The sequence below is a fragment of the Belonocnema kinseyi genome, chromosome 2 (assembly GCF_010883055.1).
Source record: "Belonocnema kinseyi isolate 2016_QV_RU_SX_M_011 chromosome 2, B_treatae_v1, whole genome shotgun sequence".
In the NCBI taxonomy this organism is placed as follows: Eukaryota; Metazoa; Arthropoda; class Insecta; order Hymenoptera; family Cynipidae; genus Belonocnema; species Belonocnema kinseyi.
The window spans coordinates 102615763-102639064 of NC_046658.1; the positions used below are offsets into that span (position 1 = coordinate 102615763).

At 27.6% G+C, this 23302-nt stretch overlaps 1 pseudogene; it reads left to right on the plus strand.

Moving 5' to 3' along the window:
• Window positions 1-5737: 5737 nt before the first annotated feature.
• Window positions 5738-23302, plus strand: part of LOC117168020 — a 32390-nt pseudogene continuing 14825 nt past the window's right edge.

Consider the following 23302-nt stretch of genomic DNA (forward strand, 5'->3'; position numbering starts at 1 on the left):
AAGAAAGCTACTAAGAATCCTTATCTGGAATAATCATGTATTTCGGACCTTCTCTGGAATTTCAAGGCAATTCTCAACCGATTTCAATAAAACTTTGCAGCTGAATGACCAACCATTAAAACATAAGTTTAATCGTGATTTTATGTTCATGCCTTACAACCTGTTGATTAATACAAAACAAACCTTGAAAAGAAGTGTACTTACTTCTACATACTATTCTATCAAAACTCAGAAAAAAGTTCTTTTGATTCAAACACAATTTTTCTAATGATTCTTTAAATGACTCTTCCTTTAAAAAGTGATTTTCTCCATTTTGAAGTTATATGGATAAGTTAGGCTGTAGAGGTTACCGCAGGCGAAGAAAACATTTGTTAAGCAACATTCAAAAATAATGCATCTTCTATTTAAAATTGCTGCCTAATATTTCATCTAGAAATCTATGGTAACAAGCCCTCGATATTTATTTTTGAAAAAGGATCTCCTTAATAATTTAAAACTTTTAACAAATCATATATATTTTTTTTAAGAATTCCATCACCTGTTTTTATTCACGCATCATAATCTAATAATCTATCAAACCAATAAACAAGTATAAACTTAAATTTTCAAAAGAATTGAGCGGCGGAAGATTTTTTACAAATATTGACAATTTTTCTATATATTAAATATGTTTTTTAAGATTTCACATATTTAAAGTCAAAAATGATGAAAGAATATTTCGAGCATTCCACTATAAACTTAGCCCCCCTTTCTATTTTGATCAAAACTAGAAAAATCCAACCTAATTTTAAACTTATTAATTGTACTATTCAAATTAATTAAAGAGTAAATCAATTTGACTTATTTTATGAACTTTTAACGAAAATTATTTAAATCAGTAATTTTTTTGAATTTAGTAAATGAGTAATTTAAATTAATTCATTAAGCACCATATCTTTCTTTTATTAATTACAAAAAAATGAAACCCTATCAAAAATATCCTTACTGCGAAAAATTTGCCAATAAATAAATATGTGATGTCAACGTGAGCCAAGTAATTTTGAACAAAAAATATTTATAAAAAAATATATTGGGAAACTTTATAAAAAACATCCTATAGGAATCTTCAAGCGCAGTAATTATAGATATTTTGAAACTTGGCGAGATTGAATGTATATTGTATAAGGAAAACATGATTTTTTTAATTGCTAAATAATTGATGGTATAATATGATTCCCACAATCTTTAGAATGTCAGAAATGTATTTTGAAATGTTGCTATAAACACATTTTTAGAGGGTACTTTATGAAATAAGTTTCTTGATATATTTTATTATGAATATTTTTTTCCAAATTACTTGGCCAACTTTCATTTCACAAACGCATGTAGTTGTACCTAACAGATTTTTTGCATCGCAAATATTTTTGGTGGTTTAAGATATAATAATTTGTTAATGAAATGTTAATCCTTTAAATAAATAGGGGAATTATAGATTGAAAAAACAACTTTTAATTTAACAAATTTTGTTTATTTAATCATTGGTTGAACAGTTGGGTCAAACAAATTTTATTTTATTCAAACAAATTCTATCTTCAATATAGCCAATCAAATTTTTTTACTCAAACATTTTTCTTAGTTAAATATTATTTAACATTTTAATTTTCAATAGAGATTAAAATTTCAAGAAAAATGTAACTTAATTCTTTAAAATCTCATATTTTGTAAATATTCTGGAAAAAACTTCATAAGACTCCGATCTGCAGTAATTATTTAGGAAAAATAAATATTTTATGTTTGCAGTATGTTTCTTGTAAATTAAACATTTGTCTATTACAAAACTCTGAAAAAAATTTCAAGAACTAAAATTTCGTCGAAAAATGGTATTCTTTCCGGTTAGGATCCTTCCGGAAACTACTGGGTTATTTTTGGCTGTCTTTAAATTAAAATCCGGAAGTGCAAGGAGTTAGTGCTTAGGGGCCATCGATAAATTACGAAAAAGCTTTTTTTTGACGGGTGGGGTGTGCGTTGTCAAAATGTTACGGTCTAGTACGCTGGGGAAGGGGAAAATTTATACTGTCACGTAATATTTTCAACAAATTAACCTTATAGGAAAACCATGTATACAAAATTATAGTATATAATGCAAAAAAAAAGTATTAAAAAACCAAAGTTTCTTCACACTGTTTAAAATTACTACTACATGCAAAATGATTCAAAATTTTAATGTATTCAAATTAAGATGTTTGAAAAGATGCTAATGGATTTTGAATGAATTTCAGTTAATTTGATAAGATTTCAAAGGATTTCAGTAATTTCTAAGGCTTATAAGTTAGGTAAATAATTTATATTTATATTTATAACGGCTTATGAGTAAAGTTACATAATTTTTACAAGGTTTTATGAATTTTTCAGGCTCTGAAAGAATTTCATAGAATTTCAAAAAAATATTTTTTAAATGTTTCAAAAAATGTATTCATAAAAATTGAGGCATTTCAGTGAATTTCAAAGATTTAAACGTACTGTTAAATATTCCAATGAATTTGGAATAATCTAAAACGTGTTAAGAGATTTCAAAATATTTGAAAAATTTTAGAGTGTTTCAAAAGATACCAAGGGAGTTTTAATGGATTTTATCAGATTTCCGAAGATTTTAGTAATTTTAAGGGATTTTAAAGGCTTTCAATTAGGTGTTGTAATTAATTGCACAGGATCTTAAAGAATTTCATAAAACTTTGAATATTTCACGGAACATTCCATAGATTTGAAAGTATTTTAACGATTTGAAAAGATTTTCATTGTTTCAACATACTTCCAAAATTTTACGAAATTTGAAAGATTTTAAAGATATTTAAAGATTTTAGTATTGCTTAAAATATACCAAGGAATTTTTAAAACATTTTAAAAGTTTTAAAGAATATAAAGGAATATAATCAGAAAATTGAGGGATTTAACAATATTTCGAAAATTTGACAAAATTTTCAATATTTCAAGATATTTCCATTGATTTAAACAAAAGTAAACCATTACCAAAAGATTACGAATAAGTCGATGGATTTCAAGAAATATTACAAGATTTCAGGTAAATTCGCAAAATTTTACGGAATTTTATAATATTTTAATAAAGATTCAAGAAATTTTCTCTCGTGAATGCAGTGATTTCGAAGCATTTCAAAGATTTGAAAGGATTTACAATATTAAAAGGCATTTCCAAAGATTTTAAAACACTTGAAAGATTTTTAAATAGTTCAAAATATTTTAATGAACTTTAACAGATTTGAAGAGATTTCAAATAATTTTTGAAGATTGTAGGGTTATTTGAAAGATATAATGGAAATTTCAAAAGATTACAAATTTTTTAAAGGATTTTAAGGAATATCATCAGATTGTAGGTAACTTCACAACATTTCAAGGGATTTTTTAATATTATAAAGAAGGTTCAAGGACTTTGCCCCCAATATTTCAAGGATTTACAAGATTTAGAAAGAATTGCAATATTTCAAGGAGTTTCCTAAGATTTAAAAAAATTTAGGGTATTTCAAAAGATTCCAAGTCATTTCAACAGACATAAAGAAATTGTGAAAAAATTTAAAGATTTCAGGGTAATTTAAAGGATTTGATGGAAGGTTTAAGAAATCCCACAGTTTCAGGAATCTCAAAGAATTTCATAAGATTTTTTGTAATTTCACAACATTTTAAAGGATTTTTTTTTATATTGTAATGAAGGTTCAAGTGTTCTACTCGCAAGAATCAAAGGATTTTAGAGCATTTCAAAGATTTCGAAATAATTTCAACATTTCAAGTTATTTCCAAATATTTTACCAAATTTGAAAGTTTTTTAGCAATTCTGAGGATTTAGGGATATTTTAAAAGATTCCATGTCATTGCAGCAGATGTAAAGAAATATTTAAGGATTTTTAAGATTTTAAAACATACAGGAATTAAAGCCTTGAAAGAAGAAAGAAATTTTAAGAAACATCAGATTTCATGTAACTTCACAACTTTTTAAGGGATATTATAATATTTTAATGAAGGTTTAAGAAATTAATTAAGAAGAATTGAGGAATTAAAAACATTTCAAAGATTTGAAAACATTTTTAAATTTTAAAGCTTGTTCCAAAGATTTAAAAAAATTTAGTCTTGAAAAATTTAAAGTTTTTAAGATATTTGAGAAGATTCGAAGGAATTTACATACGCTTTAAAGTTCCAAAGGTATTTAAATGTTTTGACGCATTTAAAAAGATTTCATAAAAGTTTCAAGAGATTAAAAAAATTTCGACGAATTTCAAGGAATATCCTCAGATTGCATGTCACTTCATAACATTCAAAGGAATTTTATAATATCGTGATAAAGTTTGAATGATTTTTCTCTCAAGAATTTAAGGATTTTAACGATTTGAAAATACTTTCTATGTTTTAAGGTATTTGCAAAGATTAAAAAAATAACTTGAAAATTTTTAAACATTTTAAAATGTTTTAAAAGTTAACTATTAAATTTTTTAATGTTTAAAAGATTCCAAGGAATTTCAACGGATTTAAAGAAATTTTTAATGATTTTAAACGATTTCATGGAAGTTTCAAGAGATTAAAAAAATTGCTAGGAATTTTAAGGAATTTCATCAGATTTCATATAACTTCAAGCGATTTTATCGCATTTTAATGAAATTTTAAAGAATTTCATTCAAATTAAAAGGTTTCGATCTTCTAAATTGTGGTTAAAAATATAAACTTAAGTAATTTGATGAAATACCTTAGAAGATTGTTTAATCTAGTCTCATATTAAATTTTAACAACGTTTATTATATTTCACCAGTTCAGTTTAAAAGGAATCGCAATCGATATCGAGATCTTGATGTTTTAAGCATTTTTTGTATTCTCACACATAAATATCATTTTCAAAATCGGTTTATTTACAACATTGTTGCATATATGACAAAAATTGTATCTTATTGCAGCAAACTAATAAGCTGTATTATTTCTTAACTTATTAACCGTATGTTATTCGCCAAATATTGATATCACAACAAAGAAACTCTGAAAAGTCTCTTATCACACAAATATACACCAAGCAAAATATTTAAATAAGATTCAATCAATTTTCTAGATCAAACAGAAGCCGTTTGAGTTCCAACGTATTTTCCTTTTACAGGGTGCTTTAAATGCACCCCTCCTGCATAGTCGAGGAACAGCTCGAGTCGACTATAGACTGTTGAGTCCCCACCCCGTGCAAGGACGTCGGGCCCGTATTACGTGAACCCCGTGACAACCCCTCTGCATCCTGGACGTACTAAAAGCCAGAGAAACGCCCTTTGCGCATCTGCTGCAAGGGAATCAGGCAGTTTGTCCGTGGCAACCGTCGAGTTCGGGTCAAGAAAATAACGGTAATGTTTTAACGAACCTTACTTCCAGTAAAGTGCGTTCACCATCACATTCGCGCATCCACCAGCGTTTCTCGATTCAACGTTTCCTACGGATAAAATCAACAATCCACCAACAACAAAATCCCTCACTGCCAGAAATCCCATCCCACATTCCTGAGGTGCATTCTTCAAAAATGTGTACAAAGCACCCCTCGGGAATTCACAGACCGATCGTGCCTTTGCCACAGTCCGTGACCCTGGCCCTGGAGTCCTGGCAGGCACCCACGTTCGTGAGCAGTGTCTTCATCGTGCTGATAAACCAACGTCAGTGATGCTTGTGCGGTCAAGTGGGTGACGAGTGGCTGCGAGTGCATTGCCTCAAACGTAAGTGTTTTCTTCGATCGAGTGCGGTTCAACGATCGGCTATGCGGTGTCATTCGTGTGAACCGGTTGAGGTGATTGGATATTCATAAATTGATTCCACCCGACCAGATTTAGCGGAATACCTGATTTGGAAAGCAAACATCAACAATCATGAACCATCAAACGGAACCAACCCCCGTACATTGTTACACGAACCCATCGTTCTGCAGACAATCCGAGTACATTTCTGATGACCGCAACGACCTTCCGCCACCTCCACAATTCCAGAGTGATGATCTGCCCCCACCCCCGTCGCCTCAACAGCTGCAAAATCAGTATGGCCAGACCAATCTGGCTTTTCAAAGCCAACCCGAAACCCCCGCGGAGGTCCAACCACGTGGGACCGCCACCCCGGATCGGTATTGTTATCTTGAGGAGTCGAGACCACCTAGTCATAGAAGATACGGCAGTCTTCCGGTCCAGGATCAACAGAGGCTGACATACAGACACAGCCAGTCCTCCAGATACGACTATATCCAGGACGATGAGCGAATGCAATTGCAGAGAACCGGGTCTTCAAGGTATGGGTTCATTCCGCAGCAGCAGGTGCAACGTTCTGCACCACCGACCAACCAAGACAATGCACAACTGCAGTTGCGAACGACGAGAAACAACGGGGCACGATATGAGGTTGTACCGGGTGATCAGGACTATCAGGATAATGAGGCTTCTTGGAACACTGCCAAAGTTATTTCCCCTGTTCGAAGGCAAATTAGCACTCCTCAAGGTATTATTGTACTTCCACTTTTGTTGTGTTACTGTTATGCGAATGTGATGTAACTGCTATATAAGCGCAAAGGAATGGTTACTGAACTGCAGTATGTGTATCAGGATGGACCAAAACGCATTAGATTTTTATTTTTTATTTTCATGATCTCAATCCCCAAATTTGTTCGAATACGAAAATGAATCAATAGACCGAATCCATTACAAATCAGACAAGGGTTTAGATTTGAAATTGCAGAATCTCTCGGCGAACCAATTATGTTGTTTTTTAGAGGGAATTAGGCGATACGTATTTTTCTAATTTGCAACAATGTTTATTCTTTTCTTATTGATTTGCCAACAAATTTTAAAAACGGTTTAAAATTAACAAAATGGCAACGGTTTTTCTGACAGTATGAAAACTAGATTTTCTCTAAAAATTCACCTTTAAATATTTTTTTTTAGGTGGTACTTTAATAATGAAGTTATTGTACGTTTGATTTATGTTAAATAACTTGTGTGGCCAGGAGAATTCTTTTTTCTCACAATCTAATTTTGTGCATTTTCTTGAAAAATAATGCCAGATGCGAAAAAATGTTAAGGCAAAAGTTTGCCTTTCTACTATTTGTAGAAACATTTCAAAAATATTTGGAAAAGTAAAAAATATGGAGCATTCCATAAAATCTTTTTTTACTTTTTCCTAATATTTTGAAAACCTGATTTTTTTAATTTGCTGGAAAATTTCTAAAGAAAAAAATGAACACTATTAAAATCAAACAGAAAATAATAAATATCACAATTACATCCAAAGTTTATAGAGGTTTAAAGAAAAAAATCGGGTTTAAAAAAAAAACAAGGCACAACATTAAAATGCGCATACATTCTTAGACAGCTTTTTTTTTGTTTTTGCCTCTAAAAAACAACATATTTGTTCCCCAAAAAATGTTGTGATATTTAGAGGTTCTGAAAAATCCATAAAGTTTTATACGTATTTCCCGTAAGAAAAAAAGCGTTTTATTGAAGTTTGAACAGAATTGTTAAGTTGTCCATCAATGTTTTTCCTTTACAATTATTTAATAGCCATAGAATACAAGTACATTGCTCTTTGAATTTCATTCCCAAAAGTCTCTTTTATAGGTTTCCAAAAAAACCCATAAGTGAAAAATTGGGGTTCGTGAGATTTACAACTAATTTTTTGTCTCGATTTTTTGTTGTAAAAATTGATTTTAATGCTTAAATATAACTTCAGACTAATAATTAGATGTTTCAACGAAAATGTTAAACAACTTTTTATTGTTTAAAGAAATTTTCTCTTATAGAATAGAGGTAGAAAGACGCGGTTTTTTCTAATTTTTTCAACTTTCCAGTTAGAGCTAGAAAATAATTTATTCAAATCAACAAAAATGATTGATTAAACAATTTTTTGTTAGTTATAACAATATTCTCTTAGAATAATCCTATAAATGTAAGGTTCTTTCTGAAATTTTAAACGTTTTTGTTAACTTATCGCTTAAGTGGAAGTAATAATTAATTAATGTTAACAAAAATAATTGTTTAAACAATTTATTATTATTTATAAAAATATTATTACAAAGTAATAATAAATATAATATATATAAATATATATAATATAATAATAAATAAAAGTAATGAAGAATTTTAGAGTTTTTATTTTTAAAAAGGCAGAGGTTTTTTAATCAAATGATTCTCTTTGATGTTTATTTATGAACAGAAGTTGACAATAACTTTAATATTTCTTTTTAAATAACCCGAACTTTCTATAATTATTCTATGAGATTATTGTTATAAATATTTTTTAAAAATTTAACAATTGTTTTTGCAACTATAATTTATTATTTCTTTGCTCCAATTGAATACTTAAAAATCCAGAATGATATATAATAGAAACAATTTGTACTGAAACAAACTTTTGAAAAATTAGGATTAGTGCTAGAATCTCACCAAACCCAAGTTTTCACTTAGGGGGATTTTTTATGACCCTATAAATAGGGTCAAAAATGTACAAAAACGTATGTTTTATTATGGGGAATACGCATTAAACTTTATGGTTTTGCGAAACCTCTATGCATATTTTTTTCAAAACAAAAAAATGTATTTACCTTACTTTTTTCATTCGAAAAAATTTGGTAAGGGTAAATATGAAAATTAACCTTCTAACTACACCCTGGGTCCAAATGACCCGGGACTATTGTTTTGAGCATCATCACTTTAAAGTTTAAAGCATGGTTTGGCATGCAGATCATTATTCATCCATTGGCAATTTAAGGTTTTTTCATAACAACTGATTCTTCAAACATTTTCAAATAATTTAATATCATCCCGATCTCATTTCATTCTAGTAGACCTTATGGAATCATATTTACTTTTTTGTGTATATCTAATATCTTTCTGGCCTAAAAACATCGATCAGAAAAAGGTAACAAATTTTTTAATTCAAACCCAAATTTTGAAAATCAAAATAGAGACCAGAAACTGAAAGGAACAAATTGGAATAATGAGAATATCGTCTAATTAGTTCCAGAAGGTACTGGCCAAAAACAAGTTGTAACCATAACATCTGATCTGACACGAATTTTTAATTACTCTAAATGGGCACATGACTGAAGCTTATTAATGATATTCTGGATTTGGACAGATAAAAACTAATCATACCAGATAGATATTAATGTAAATGTGCAAATAAAAAAATGTTCCTAAAAAAAGAAAAAAAATTCTAATTTTGGAAAAAATAAAAATGAGACGGTAAATAACCAAATCACCTTCCTTCTCTTTTTATTTCTTTCGTCTTTTTTATTTTTATAATTATCAAATCACAATTTAAAACAAATTTGTAAAAAATAATCACCAACATTTCTGTACTCATACAGCACCCTTATCAAGGCAAAACCTGTTTTTAAATAAAAAAGAATTTGAGCAACCAGGGACAGCAACAAAACCACAATGCTCTTTCCCTGACACCCAAGAATCAAGTCATAAAGTGATTCTTCATTCTTGGGTGTCAGGGAGAGAGCATCCTGGTTTTGTTGCTGTTCCTGCCTTTATGAATTAATTTTTCTTTCTATTCATTTATATTTTTTGCCTTGATAAGGGTGCTTTATGAGTGCCGACACGTTGTTAAATATTTTTGATTGTGCTTTGATAATAATGAAAATAAAGAGACGAAAGAAATAACACGAGAAAGAAGAGGGTTTTTTTGGTTACCTGCTCATTTTTCTTTTCTCTTTTTTTATTTTTATTAAAAAAAAATTCTTTTCTTTTTTTATAAAAATTTTCTTTTTCAAATTTCAATAGGAAGATTTTATAAAAATTGTCCAAAGTAGTTAGATTTTGAGTATTATTTTCAGAAATTCTGCACATTAACTTGATGTTTATCTTACCTAAATTTCTTAAATTTTAATTATTTTTTTCAGATATTGATGATAAAAAAATATTTAATTATGTGAAAAACGGTGGAGATATCGAAATCGATAAACATAATTTAAGCGCCTATAACTTTATTTCGATTGAACAAAATACAGGTTCTCTTTAATGAACATGATTCTCGTTAAATTAGCTTTAAGTGCATACTGTGTTTCACAGCCTTATCTTTTATCGCCGTTGATTTTAAGCATAAAAATCATAAGAAAATGTGAATCGAGACAGGCTGATCCCCTTTTTAATAAATTAAAAGTCATAATAAGATTTTTTCAATGATCAGAAAAGTAAACTAAGAAAAGTTAAGGACTTCTTTTTTATTTGTTTTATATAAACTAAAAATGTCCCCTGACAATAAAATTTTATCGTTGCCGTGAAATTTATAATAAACAAGCTATAAATATCTAAATAAACAATTTTGCCAGCAAAAGATAATAGCAAATTAAAAAATAGTAGGTTCTTTTTTAGAATATGAAAAACTACATCAAATCAATCTTCGGATGTTAGAAACATGCATGACTGCGTTATTATTATTAAGTTTATGGGATATTTATAATCAGTAATTAAACAAAGTACCATTTATTTTACGGAGATTTTATTTTTTCTATATTATAACAATTTCATTCAGTTTAGGTGTAGTATGTATAATAGATGATGGAATACAAGTACAAACAATTTTTAATACAAGGACGTGGCAACATAGAAGATGAGATGTACACTGTTTTTTCAATTTTCTCCTAATTCAAGCTTCAGATCTAGATTTGTATTATCTTCACCAATTTTTAGAGATGCTGAAACATAAGCATAATAAGATTTTTGTAAATATGCGTCCAAAATTCTCGTCTTTCCCAATATCAGCATAAAACCATTTTTTAAATTTTATTAATCATTAACATTAGGTAATTTTAATAATGTTCTTAAGCACATTTCAAACGCTTTAATTTATAAAATTTTTCTGAAAAGAATAAAATTTTTATTTTTTTAATTAACTTTTTTCTAAAAAAAGATCTTCGCTCCGCTGGGAATCGAACCACGGAACTTCCGAATGCCGATCAGGTGCATTTCCATTAAGCTACTAAAGAGATCGGAAGAAGAATCCTCTTTCGGAAGTACACAGATTATTTTGCCAGGTTTTTCAACTCAAATTTGTGAAGGAATCTGTATTATCTTTAGAGAATAACAGAAATTCTTAATGTCTTTTCCGACTACATGAAGCTATGAATGAAACATTTTTTAAATTAACTTTTTTTCAGAGAAAAGTATTTCTGAAAAATTATTCTTCTTTTGATCTCTTTAGTAGCTTGAGAAAAAACACCCGGCCGGCAATCGGAAGTTCTGTGGTTCGATTCCCAGCGGAGCGAAGGAGAAGGTCGTTTTCAGACAAAATTTAATTTTAAAAAATATTTAATAATTGATCCATCTAGTCTGAAAAGACGTTAAGAATTTCTGTTATTCTCTGATGATAATAAAGATTCCTCGAAAACTTGTAATTTAAAGAACTGTTTTATTTTGTTATTTACCTTGAGTTAATTAACGGCCGGGGGGTTGATCTCTTTTATAGGGAGGACTTGGCAAGTTTGGCGTATTTTTTATACACGCGGGGACATATTTAGGATATTTAACATCTGGGAGGATCTTTTTTTGACCCTTTTGGGCAGTTCACAGGAGGAGGTTTTTTTACTGCAGTTATTGAAGCAACATATATTGCTACTAGTAAAGCAGCAAACAGCATATAAATTGATAAGAAGCTCCACATCTTAAACGTTTATCTAAAAAGTAAACAAAATATTTCGCACAATTACACTAACATCACTTGCTTTCAAATTTATAACTGTTTTGTTAAAAGTTCTTCTTTTTGGGTTAATACTTTAACTCTCTTCGTCAAACATTAACCTTTTGTTTAAAATTCATATTTTGTTGCTGATTAGTCAACTGAAATATTTTTTGGGCGAAAGCTATATTTTTTTGAAAAAATTGGTCTTTTTGATTTAAAACTCATCTTTTTTAGTAGAAATATTGCATCTTTCTTAGATAAAAATTCAACAGTTTTGTTAAGAGATCAACTATTTCCTATCAAATTTCATTTTTATTCAAAATTCGTATTTTTTTGTTGAAAAGTCAATTTGAAATCTTTTTGGTCCAAAATTCAACTCTTTGTTTGAATTTTTCTTATTTGAAAATTCATTTGCCTAAATAGAATTTTCATGTTTCCCGGGCAAGAATGTAACTGTTTGGTGCAAAATTTAACATTCTTGTTAAGAATGAATACTTTTTGGTTAAAAATGATACTATTTAGCAGAAAATTAACTTATTGTTTACAATTCGTATTTTGGTGATAGAAAGTGAACTTGAATCTTCTTTGGATTAGTTGAAAATTCAACAATTTTTTTGCAGAGTCATACTTTTTTTGAAAATTCTGCCTTTTTGTTGAAAATTTAACAATTTTGTATAAAGTTATTTTTTTTCTTAAATTTAATATTTTGGTGTTGAAAAGAGAACAAAAATTTTTCCTGGATGAAAATTCAACTACTAAAAAAATAATTTTTAAATTACAAATTCAATAGTTGTAAGAGAATTTTCAAATTTCTTAGGTAAACATACAACCGTTTGATTGAAAATTAAACTATTTTGTTGAAAGGTCATACTTTCCAGTTGAAAATTCGATTAAAAATTACTTTTCGTTCAAAATATATATTTTTGTGTTAAAAAATGAACCAAAATCTTTTCTGGATGAAATTTAAACTTTTAAGAAACGAGTCGTTTTTTATTAAAAATACCTCTGTTTTATTACAAATGTCATCTTTTTTAAATAAAAATGTAACTATTTGGTAGAGAATCCAAAAAAATTAAAAAGTCAACTGGAATCTTTTTTTTTGTGTGTGTAAATTTAACTATTTTTTTGACATTTTTGTTTGAATAAAAATTCATCTGTTTTAAGAAAAATTTAATCTTTTTTGGACAGAAATGCAACTTTTTGATACAGAATTCAACAATTTGATTAAAAAGTCATCCTTTTGCTTAAAAATCCATCCTTTCGAATTGAAAATTCAATTTATTTCGTAAAAACTTATTTCTTGTTTAAAAACTCATATTTCTATTGTAAAAAGTCAATATAAATCTTTTTTAACAGGAAATTGTACAAACTTTTTGGAAAATTGATCTTTTTGTTTTAAAAGTTCATCTGTTTTAGTAGAAATTTCATTTATGAAGAAAATGCAACTTTTTTGTTAAAAATTCTTCCTTTTTTAGGAAAGATTTGGTTGAATCACTTTGTTAAAAAATCATTTTTTTTCTTGAGATTTATATTTTTATTTAAAAATTCATCTCTTTGGTTAAAAGATTATGTTTTTGATCGAATATTTAACTGTTTAGTGGAAAAGCCTTTTTTTGGTTTAAAATTAATTTTTTAACTGAAAATATAACCTATCCAATATTTTTGAGATTGATATTTCTTAGTTGAAAATTCTTTTTTTTTGTACAAAATAATCCTGCCTTAAAATTAAATTTTTTTTTAAATGCATCAGTTTCAACAATTTGGATAAGCTTTTGTTTTTTTCTATAGTGAAAAATCTTTATTTGTTGAAACTTCGTCTTTTTGGTTTTATATTTCTTTTTTTTTGCATAAATTCCATCTTTATTATTGATTTATAAATTATGACAGTTTTTGTTGGGAATATATCTTTTTAGGTGGAAAATACAACTAGTAATTTAAATTTTTAATTTTTTTTGAAAATTTATGTATTTTGTTTAAATATTAATGATGAAGAAAAATGAAAAATTAGTCAAGGAAAACGCAGGGAATTTTGAAAATGAAGTTCTTGGACACCCTGTCGGTTATGAAAAGCTCTATTTTCAAAAGAAATCTTTGTTCAAATTTCACAGATTTTTTGCAATGAATTATAACATTTTTTCGTTTATTTAACTGTATACATTAAATGTAATATATGAAATTGCAAACATATTTGCGAATAAAGATTGAACTTTATCACTCAAAATAAAAAACATTGATTATGGGGAAAAATTGATGTAGAATAAGTTTTACTCACCTCTTGTAGTTTTTTCTGAACACCGTTATAATAAGAAATTTTAATGTCTTTTGAAATTTAGCCTTATACACTAAAAAATGTGGACCAATAAAGAATTACACGCAATGTTTTTGACCTTCCTTCTGAATGCGATGTTAACGATAAATTTTAAACATTCATTCTAGAATCCTCTCATGAAAACTTAGCATTTTAATTATGTTAAAGGTAAAAAAATATCAAAAAAAGATTCTCCATTATGAGTCAAACATGTTTTGCAACTATACGTATTTCCAATTTCTGATTTTTATTCTAATAAACAGCTTGAGCGCAAATATGTAAATAAAAAATATAAATAAAAATAAAAAAGATGTATGAAAAAGATATAATGATATATGAAAATCCATGAATCGGGGTTACAGATCGCTGTTTGAAAAATTATTTTATTTTAATATATTTTATCTTTGTTTATCTCATTCTTCAGTATTTGCCTGTCTGGGCTATGCATTTTTTCCGCCCGTAAAAATAGGACAGAATTAAAATTTTTGTTTTTATCCTTTATCATAAGCCAAGCATCTGTCAAAACAATACGTTTAAAAAATTTTGTTTGTCATGATAATAAGGGGCCGTGCCTAAATCATGTCCAATTTGTTTCCTGCTATTTTAAACCACTCACGTTGAATTTTGTACCAAAAAGGCAACTTTGCGAAAACATACATTTTTTAACTAAATAATTCATTTTTCAAACAAAAAGAATAATTTTGTACAAAATAATACGAGAGAAAATACGAATTTTTAAGAAAGTGCACCCACTTTTACCCAAATAGATTGAATTTTCAACAAAAAAATTAATTTTCTACAAAAAGAATACGAATTTTCAACAAATTATACAACAAACTTTAACCCAACTAGTGAATTTTTAAATAAAAAGATTATTTTTCTACCAAAAAAGAAGAAATTTCATCAAATTACATAAATTTTCTATCAAATTATTGAATTTTCTAATGAGAAAAAAAGAACTGTTCATAAAAAAGGTTTCATTTTTAACAAACAAGTTCATTTTTAATAAACGAAATGAGTTTTGAAACAAATAGTTTAATTTTGAGTTGAAAAACGAAACTTCTACGAATTTGTACAATTTTTAACCAAAGATATGAATTTTTAACTAAAATTATGAATCTTCAACGACAACAAGAAATGATTCAACTTTCAACCAAAATGTTCGATTTTCAACCTAAAAGATAAATGGTCAACAAAAATAGTCATCTTTGATATTTCAACTAAAAAATTCTTATTTCGAATAAAAAACAGTCAAATCTAAACAAAAAAATACGATTTTTCAGTCAAAAACTTTGATCCTCAACTAAAACATTATATTTCGACCAAAAAGTTGTATTTTTAAAAAAATAGTTAAGTCTGCATCCAAAGAAATAAATTTTTAACTAAAATGATGAAGCTGAAACTAAAAAAATGTATTTTATACCAAGTTTTTCGACTTTGGGCCATGTAGTGAAATTTTCCATCAAATTGTTGAATTTTCTAGCCAAAAATAAGAATTTTTTATAAAGCATTTTAATTACTTTCAGCCCAAAAATGTGAATTTTCAATCGAAGCAGATTGATTTTTAACTAGACAGTTGCATTTTCAACCAGAAAGATGAAATGTCTACAAATAGATTAATTTGCAAACCAAATTTTTAAAAAATGATCTAATTTTTTGTAAAAAGACGTATTCTAAGAGAAAAGTTAAATTTGTAACAAATATGTTAACTTTATAACCAAACGGTTAAATTTTTAACAAAATAATTTAATTTTTAACCAAAGAATAAAAGTTTCTGCCAACACATGAATTCTCAACCAAAAATGTAGTTTTGGACTTTTGAACTGTAAAAAGAATGAAGTTTCAAAGAATTCTGCGATAAATAAATAGAAATTTAAAAAAAAATAGGCCAAAGAATAATATTTTAATTAAAAACTTGAAGTTATTATAATTACTTTTTAAATTTTTGGTTAGAAAACTGGAAATTTTGTTTGAAAAATAAAATTAATTTTGTATAGTAAATTTTTGATTTCGGATACACTTTTAAGTTTGGATTATACAAAGTGCCTTTAAATATGTTTATTTAATTAACAGAAATTATATTTTACATGTATATTCGTTCCCTAAGTTTATAAAATCTCAGTATTTTTTCCATTTTTCGCTGACCTCTTATTTGCTTATTTATTTATTATTATTTTGTTAAATTATTATTACTACATTTATCAAATCTGTTCAACTTTTGTTTTTTGTTATTCGCAGACTAAAAAATATCCTAAAGAGCTGCAAACACTTCTCAAGTTTGTTCGTATCTATATACATGGAACATGTGAATTATGCATATAAAAGTGAATATACAGATTAATAATTATGAAAATTTAAATTAACATACGCGCGGCTCGTTTCGCTCGCAAGTTTGAGCGCGCCTAGGGCGCGCGACGGTAGGATCTCGCGCTTCGCGCTCGGATATTTATTCATTGCATTTGGAATGCTTGAAAAATACTTTATCAAAAAGATCTCTTTTAGATTTTTTTTTATTTTACTTTTTTCAACGTTATTTTTCACGAATAAAACAAAAAGTACGCCTCCTATCAAGAAGTGATTCTTAACGAAATTGTAGATCTTTTTTGGGATAACCATTTTTGTTAATTCATCTTTTTTTGTATCCTACATAGTTTGTCCACAAAATGGAATTTTTTATTTTCCATTATTTTTTGTGCAATCAAAATTTGAATTTTCGATTTTTGAAGAAAATCCAAAAATTGGTTGTGATAATCTTGTAGGGATTTCAAAAAGAAATGTTTTTCTTTTTTCGACTTTTTTTCATATCGTGCGTTTTTCGGCTTCAAATTTTGATTTTCGATTGATTAAAGAAATTTTGAAAACGCTACAACTCTGAGAATTTTCTTTTCATCGAAAAAAGTTATAAGGAACAATTGTTTGTTCTTTTCAATACTATAAATATCCGTACATAGAATTTTCAAATTCAGAAAAAAGTGGTCTCAAAAATTTTCAAAATGCGGTCACTTTTTGAATATTTATCAAAAATGGCTGATTAACGAATTCGTCCTTTCTTTTAGGATCTAGAAAAAGTGTGCCAAAGATGAATTTGATTCGTTCATTTTTTCGAGAGTTATCGTGTTTACGGACGGCTGGACGGACAGACAGACAGGCAGAAGCCATCGTGAAAACCTGATTTTCGGATTCAGGGGGTCTCGAAACGTGGAGATCCGTTGAAAAAGTGTGATGTCAAATTTCCGACAATTCTAATACTTTCTCAATCATAAATGATGAGAAGGTAAAAAAACGAGAAGCTACTTTTTCTAAAACATTTGTAATAAGTCAACATTCAAAACCCTGAGGTGTATCTTTTTCCTGTTTAATTTTTAACTATTTTGTCTTTCTTTTCTTTTTTCTTTTTGTGTTGATTCTAAAACAACCTACTTGTTTCAACGGAAACATTTAGTCTTTTTCAAGCTATATTTGTCTCGTATGGAAATAGTGTTTAAAAAGGATTTTAAAAAATTGGATGACTTGTGGAAAAAGTATTCTTTTTCAGATAGGCTGTCCTCTAGTTTCACCTACATTAAACAAATTTGAACTCTCTTTAATTTATCTGAAATTTTATGATACACTGATCAAAGCAAAATTAAATTTCCCCACTTCTGTATACGTAAAAATTAAATAAAATCTTAACAGTCTCACAAATAAGAATAAAAAGAACAATATTCATTAGCTATGAACCGGGATTTATGAACCATTCCTCACCATCAGAGTTATATAATCTTATGAGTAGTGAAAAAAAAAACAAATTGCTAATAATGGCCTGTTGAACACAAGGTATGCTGCAATTAAAATCTTAAAATAGCTTTAGTTTTGTTTTTTAGTCGCGGTTATTGCTCAGCAAATTACACGAACGTTTCGCTTTCTTTGATTAAAATTATATAGCATGAGCAATCTCCTTTGCGCTCTTCCGTCCTGATTGTAATTTCATGAATTTCCATCCTAGTTAACATTTACATAAATTAATATTATGCAATTAACAGAGATTTAAATAATGTTATCAATTGTCTTCTTATCTGAAATATGTATATTTCTTTCCAGGTCGTTACATCAGTTTGCCTTTGGAGGAGCCGCCTTCCCTGCCAGATAGGAACCTTCAGGAATTTCCTGTATCGCCCCGAAATAACTTAGCCACACAAAAACTCCACGAAATCTTGAGCACTCCCAGGAAACCCAGATCAAGATCAGAAGAAAGAACCTTATCACCAAGAAGGCAACATACAGCACCCCAAACTGGTACCCCTCAAAGAAGAGCTTTCACTCCTGGTAGCTCACCAACAGGTATTTACTTTTTATCAGCAATTAACTATTCAAATAAATTTTTAAAAATCTGCCAGCCGACAATTGAAATTGAGTAATTTTGAATTCTCTTTTGTTAAAGCTCTTCCGGCTTTAACGAACACATTCTTATGCCTCATGAGAAAAAAAAATTAATGCTGAATTTTCAGATTTAATTGAAAAACCATTTTTTCATTATACATTTTATTGTACCTTTTGCCTTGTCCAAAAATTTAATTTGTTTATTTGTAATGCCATTTTTCACGATTATAACCACTATACGTCTTTTCAAAGAACGATTAAGAACAAATTTGCAGCTCTTTTGTTGTGTGAACAACTCTCGTCTACCTTTTTTTTTCGATTATCCAAGTTTTTTTTATTATCACTTTTTACGATCATAAAAACAACGCTGCGTCTTTTCAAAAAATTATTAATCACCAAATTGTAGCTCTTTTTTTTGGGTGAAAAAATTTCATCTTTTTATTTTTTTCGTAGCTTCTGTCGTTTATTTAAAAATTGTATTCTTTTATTTTTAATGTCATTTGTCGCCAGTATAACAACCTACGCGTCAAACCAAAAAGTGGTTAATAAAGAGCCTATAGACCTGTTTGTCTATTCATTTTTTTGTATCTTGCATAGCTTGACAGAAAAATTGAATTTTTCATTATTTTTTATGAGATCAATATTTGAATTGTCTATTTTTTAAGAAAATTAAAAAAGTTGTTATGGTAATCTTGTAGGGCTTTCAACAAGCAACTTTTTTCTCTTTTGACTCTGATAATTTCATTTTTTGTTTTTCCAAGTCTTGAGAATAAATTCTTCGAATAGACGAATACTACGAAAAGAGGTATATACAATTTTACGCATTTTCTGAACATTTTTGTCACAAAAATGTATTAAATTATTTTGTTTTCACATCAAAAATTTATTTTTAACTGTCAACAGTAGGAAAAATGTGACATTTATGTTCTTGATGAAATTGAGCACAAACGGTCCATTATTGCTAGTTCTATTAAAAATTACATTTTTTCTTTACATGTTGATCCTGTAATATGACCAATTTTACTTCACACCTTTACACTTTAAAGGTTTTCCATATTTTTCAAGCTGAATTTCTCATAGAAAAAAAAACGAAAAATTATGGAATTTATGGGATATTTCAATCGGTTTTTGATCAAATTATTCTATCAAGAATTTCGCTAATCGTGAATAACGACTGAAAAATCTTTTTTGTTTCAAAATTCTACTATTTTGCTAACATTTCTTTAACTGAATATTTGACTATTCTATACATGGCTAAACATTGATCTTCTTCGGTTAAAAATTTAACTATTTGTTTGAAAATTTCTTTATTTTGTTGAAACATTGTCTTTGTTGGTGGAAAATTAATCTTTTTGTTTCAAAATTCATTTCTTTGGCTTCATATTTTTTTTTTCATCAAAAATTAATTAATTTAACTGAAAATTTAAGTATTTCATATTTTGTTAAAAATAAATCTTCTTCAGTTGAAAATTTGACTACTTGGTTAAAAATTTCTGTATTTTGTTGAAACTATGTCTTTTGTGGTAGAATATATATCTTTGTGGTGAATAATTCATCCTTTCAATTAAAAATTAATTTCTTTAGTTGAAAATTTTACCATCAGGTTAGAAATTCTTTAAATAATTCAAAGTTTGATAAAAGATTCATGCATTGCATTAAAAGTTAATCTTATTTAATATAAAATCAATTTTTTTTATACAAAATTAATCTTTTTAGTTGAAACTTTATTTCTTTGGTTGAAAAAACAACTATTTGGTTAAAAATTCATCTTATTGCTTGAATATTTATCATTTTAGTCAAAATTCATTTCTTTTTTTAAAATTTTTTAAATTGTGTTAAAAAATTATCTTATTGTTATTGTTTAATCTTGAAAATTACTTTTGCAGACTGAAAATTTATCTATTTTATTTTTTCCAGAAAATTGATCATTGTTAACTAAAAATTCGTCTTTTTAAGTTAAATTCAACTGTTTTTATTAAAAATTAACATTTTTTTAGTGGAAATATCAACTATCACACTTTTGTTTGAAAATTCATTTGTTTCATTCGAATATTTATCGTTTTGCTTAAAAACTTAACTTTTTTTTTTTAATTTCCTTTTTCTTGTTTGAAAATCAATTATTTTAGCTGAAAATATAATCCTTCCCGTTTTTGTTTAAATTTATCTTTCTGTGTTGAAAATTCAACTATTTGGTTGATAATTAATGTATTTTATATTTTACGTAATTTCTCAATCCCCTTACAACTTTTTGTATGATTGTTGTCATTAAAAGTGTTTAAAAGTATTTTAAAATATTTTTGCATTATCATTATTGAAATCAAAGGTGCAAGGTTGTTTTTATACCCTAAATAAAAATTGATAACGTTCAGGTAAAATAAAAAATTGTAAAAAAAAGTCTGCAAACGTAAGGGAAATTCGAAGTTTGGATTTTGTAGCAACACTGAAAGTGCGAATTTGATTACTAGACACTGCTAAATTTGAATGTTGTAATATTTAATCAATTTCATTTTCTTACAAAAAATGACATTAATCATAAACTTACTGATTAAATGATAGATTTTTTTTTAATTAGCATTTTTAATCTTGGAAAATGTCAAAATAACTATCGTTTACAGATTTTAATTTTCAGTCAGTAACTTAATTTCAGAACTCAATAATAAAGCAGTTTAATCAGCAGGTTTGAAATTAATGCATTTTTGTAAAGAAAATTAAATTTGCCAAATGCTAAACTCAAAACAGCTATTTGCAAGATCAAAAAGTTAAACAGGAAAGCCAGTTTTGGACTAAAGATTCAACACTTAACCTCAGAGGTTAAACATTGATTTTGAAAGGCAATTATTTCAATTTAAAAAATGCAATGAAAAACCTTAAGAATTGTAATTTTTTACTTGTTTTAAAAACAAATCTTTTTATTTATATTTTAAATAAAATTGCTGTTGCTTATGTCAAATACAGATTAGAATGTTGCTAAATATGTCTGGCTTTTATTAGATAATAGAAAATCTTACATTAGTCATTCTTTCATTTTTGTTAGTTTTATTATTCAGACGAATGAGATAATCTCTTTCATTGTTCTTCAGCTCAAACTGATTTAAATTGTGGCTATGAATTTGGCATTGAGAAAAAGCAACAACAATGATTTCGAGATTTTCGTCAGACGATTTTCTAAAAAATTCTAAAATGATGGACAATTTACATCGAGGTTATATCTCTTAAAACCAAAACAAAATTTTCCGATCGAATGAATACTTCTCTTCACAAGTTGTTGTTAAAAAGATGTTATTTTTAACAGAAAAAATGGTCTAGACATTTCAAGTGTAAATAAAAAAATCATTCAGGCCAACCAGTGTCTTAATTTTGCCAAAAAATGTGCAAAACCTTATCATTAATAAAATATTTTCTTTTTCATCAACTCTCTTGCTTCATTGTTTAAAAAAATTTTATGAATAAAAACCCTGAATGATTATGATTGATTTTAATAAATATTTTTATTAATCTTTGACACTAGATAAAAAATTACTTTCACGATATTTTTTCCATCGAAAACTAGAAAAATGTATAACCGTAAAAAAGGGCCTCATCGGGTTTCAATAAAAACTCGGCCCCCAAGCCAAATGAGATTTCGTATCAACTATTCCAAGCACTACAGACTTAAGATTTTTTTTCAAATCTTCAGCCCGATAGCCGCCATATTGGCTGAGTAATCGCTGATTATATGAATTTCATTTTTCGCATTTTTGAGCTAAACTAATCATCGGAAAAATCTTTTAAAAAATGCACAATATTTCTCGACATCAAGAGACATCTCAATAAATATTTGGAAATTTTTTTCGTGTAAAATTCACAATGAAAAAAATTGCACAAATTTTTTAATGCATTTTAAAAATTTTTTAAATCTTTTAGAAAAGTCGAGTTTTTCACCCTGGATGAATCCCCCAAAGGAGCTTATATGCTCATTTTTCTAGATTTTTAAACAATGTGGATGATACTTAAAAATAATGATAATAGCCATATTCTGTCTTTTGATGTCAAGAAGTACTTTGATTTTCTTCAGATTTTTCTGATTAGTTTAGCCAGAAATTGCGAAAAACGAAATTTGTATAATTAACGATTACTCATCCAATATGGCGGCTATATAGCTGAAGATTTTCAAAAAACAATCTTAAGATAAGTGCCTTCGAATAGTTGATAAGAAATCTCATTTGGCTTGGGGGCCGTTTTTGTATTGAATCCGATGAGACCCTTTTGAAAATCGAAAACATATATTGGTAAAAAGAAGTGCATAATGACCCTGACTGTGCATAATTAACTTATAGCCTAGTGATGCATTTAATGTAAAAAATTCTTGTTTTTCTTAAATTCGTGAAAACAATCAGAAGCAAATATTATGGAAACAGAAACAGACTAGGTCACGTTAAAAATTTCTCAATACGGCCTTTTTATTGTTTTAATATAGTTAAAAATGTTACACAACCACACTGATCAAATTTGTAAAATTTCATTAGTAATTAGTTAACTGTAACAATTGAGATTTAGAACAAAGCTATAAAATAAACTACTCTAGACACTTAAGTTCATCCTTATTCAAGGCAAATAATTTTTACAAAGTTTGCTATATATAATTGTAGTTTTCTATGCCGAATTAAAAAAATGTGCAAACAAAATAAAGTTTGAAAATCGAAAATACAACTCTTTTTAAAAGTATCGGTTGAAGACTCTGCATGTATATAATTAATTTAGAGCGCATTGATTCCTTGTGATTTTTACATTGTAAAAAATTCTTTTTCTTCGTAACTTTGTTTAAGCAATCAGAAGATAACGTTTTTAAATTGGAGACTGGCTACATCAAGTTAACAATTTCACAATATTGCCTAGCTATTATGTCATCGGAATCAACAATTTGTAAAATTTTACTAATAATTAGTTAAGTTTCACCAATATTCATTTCGTGAGACCTCGCAG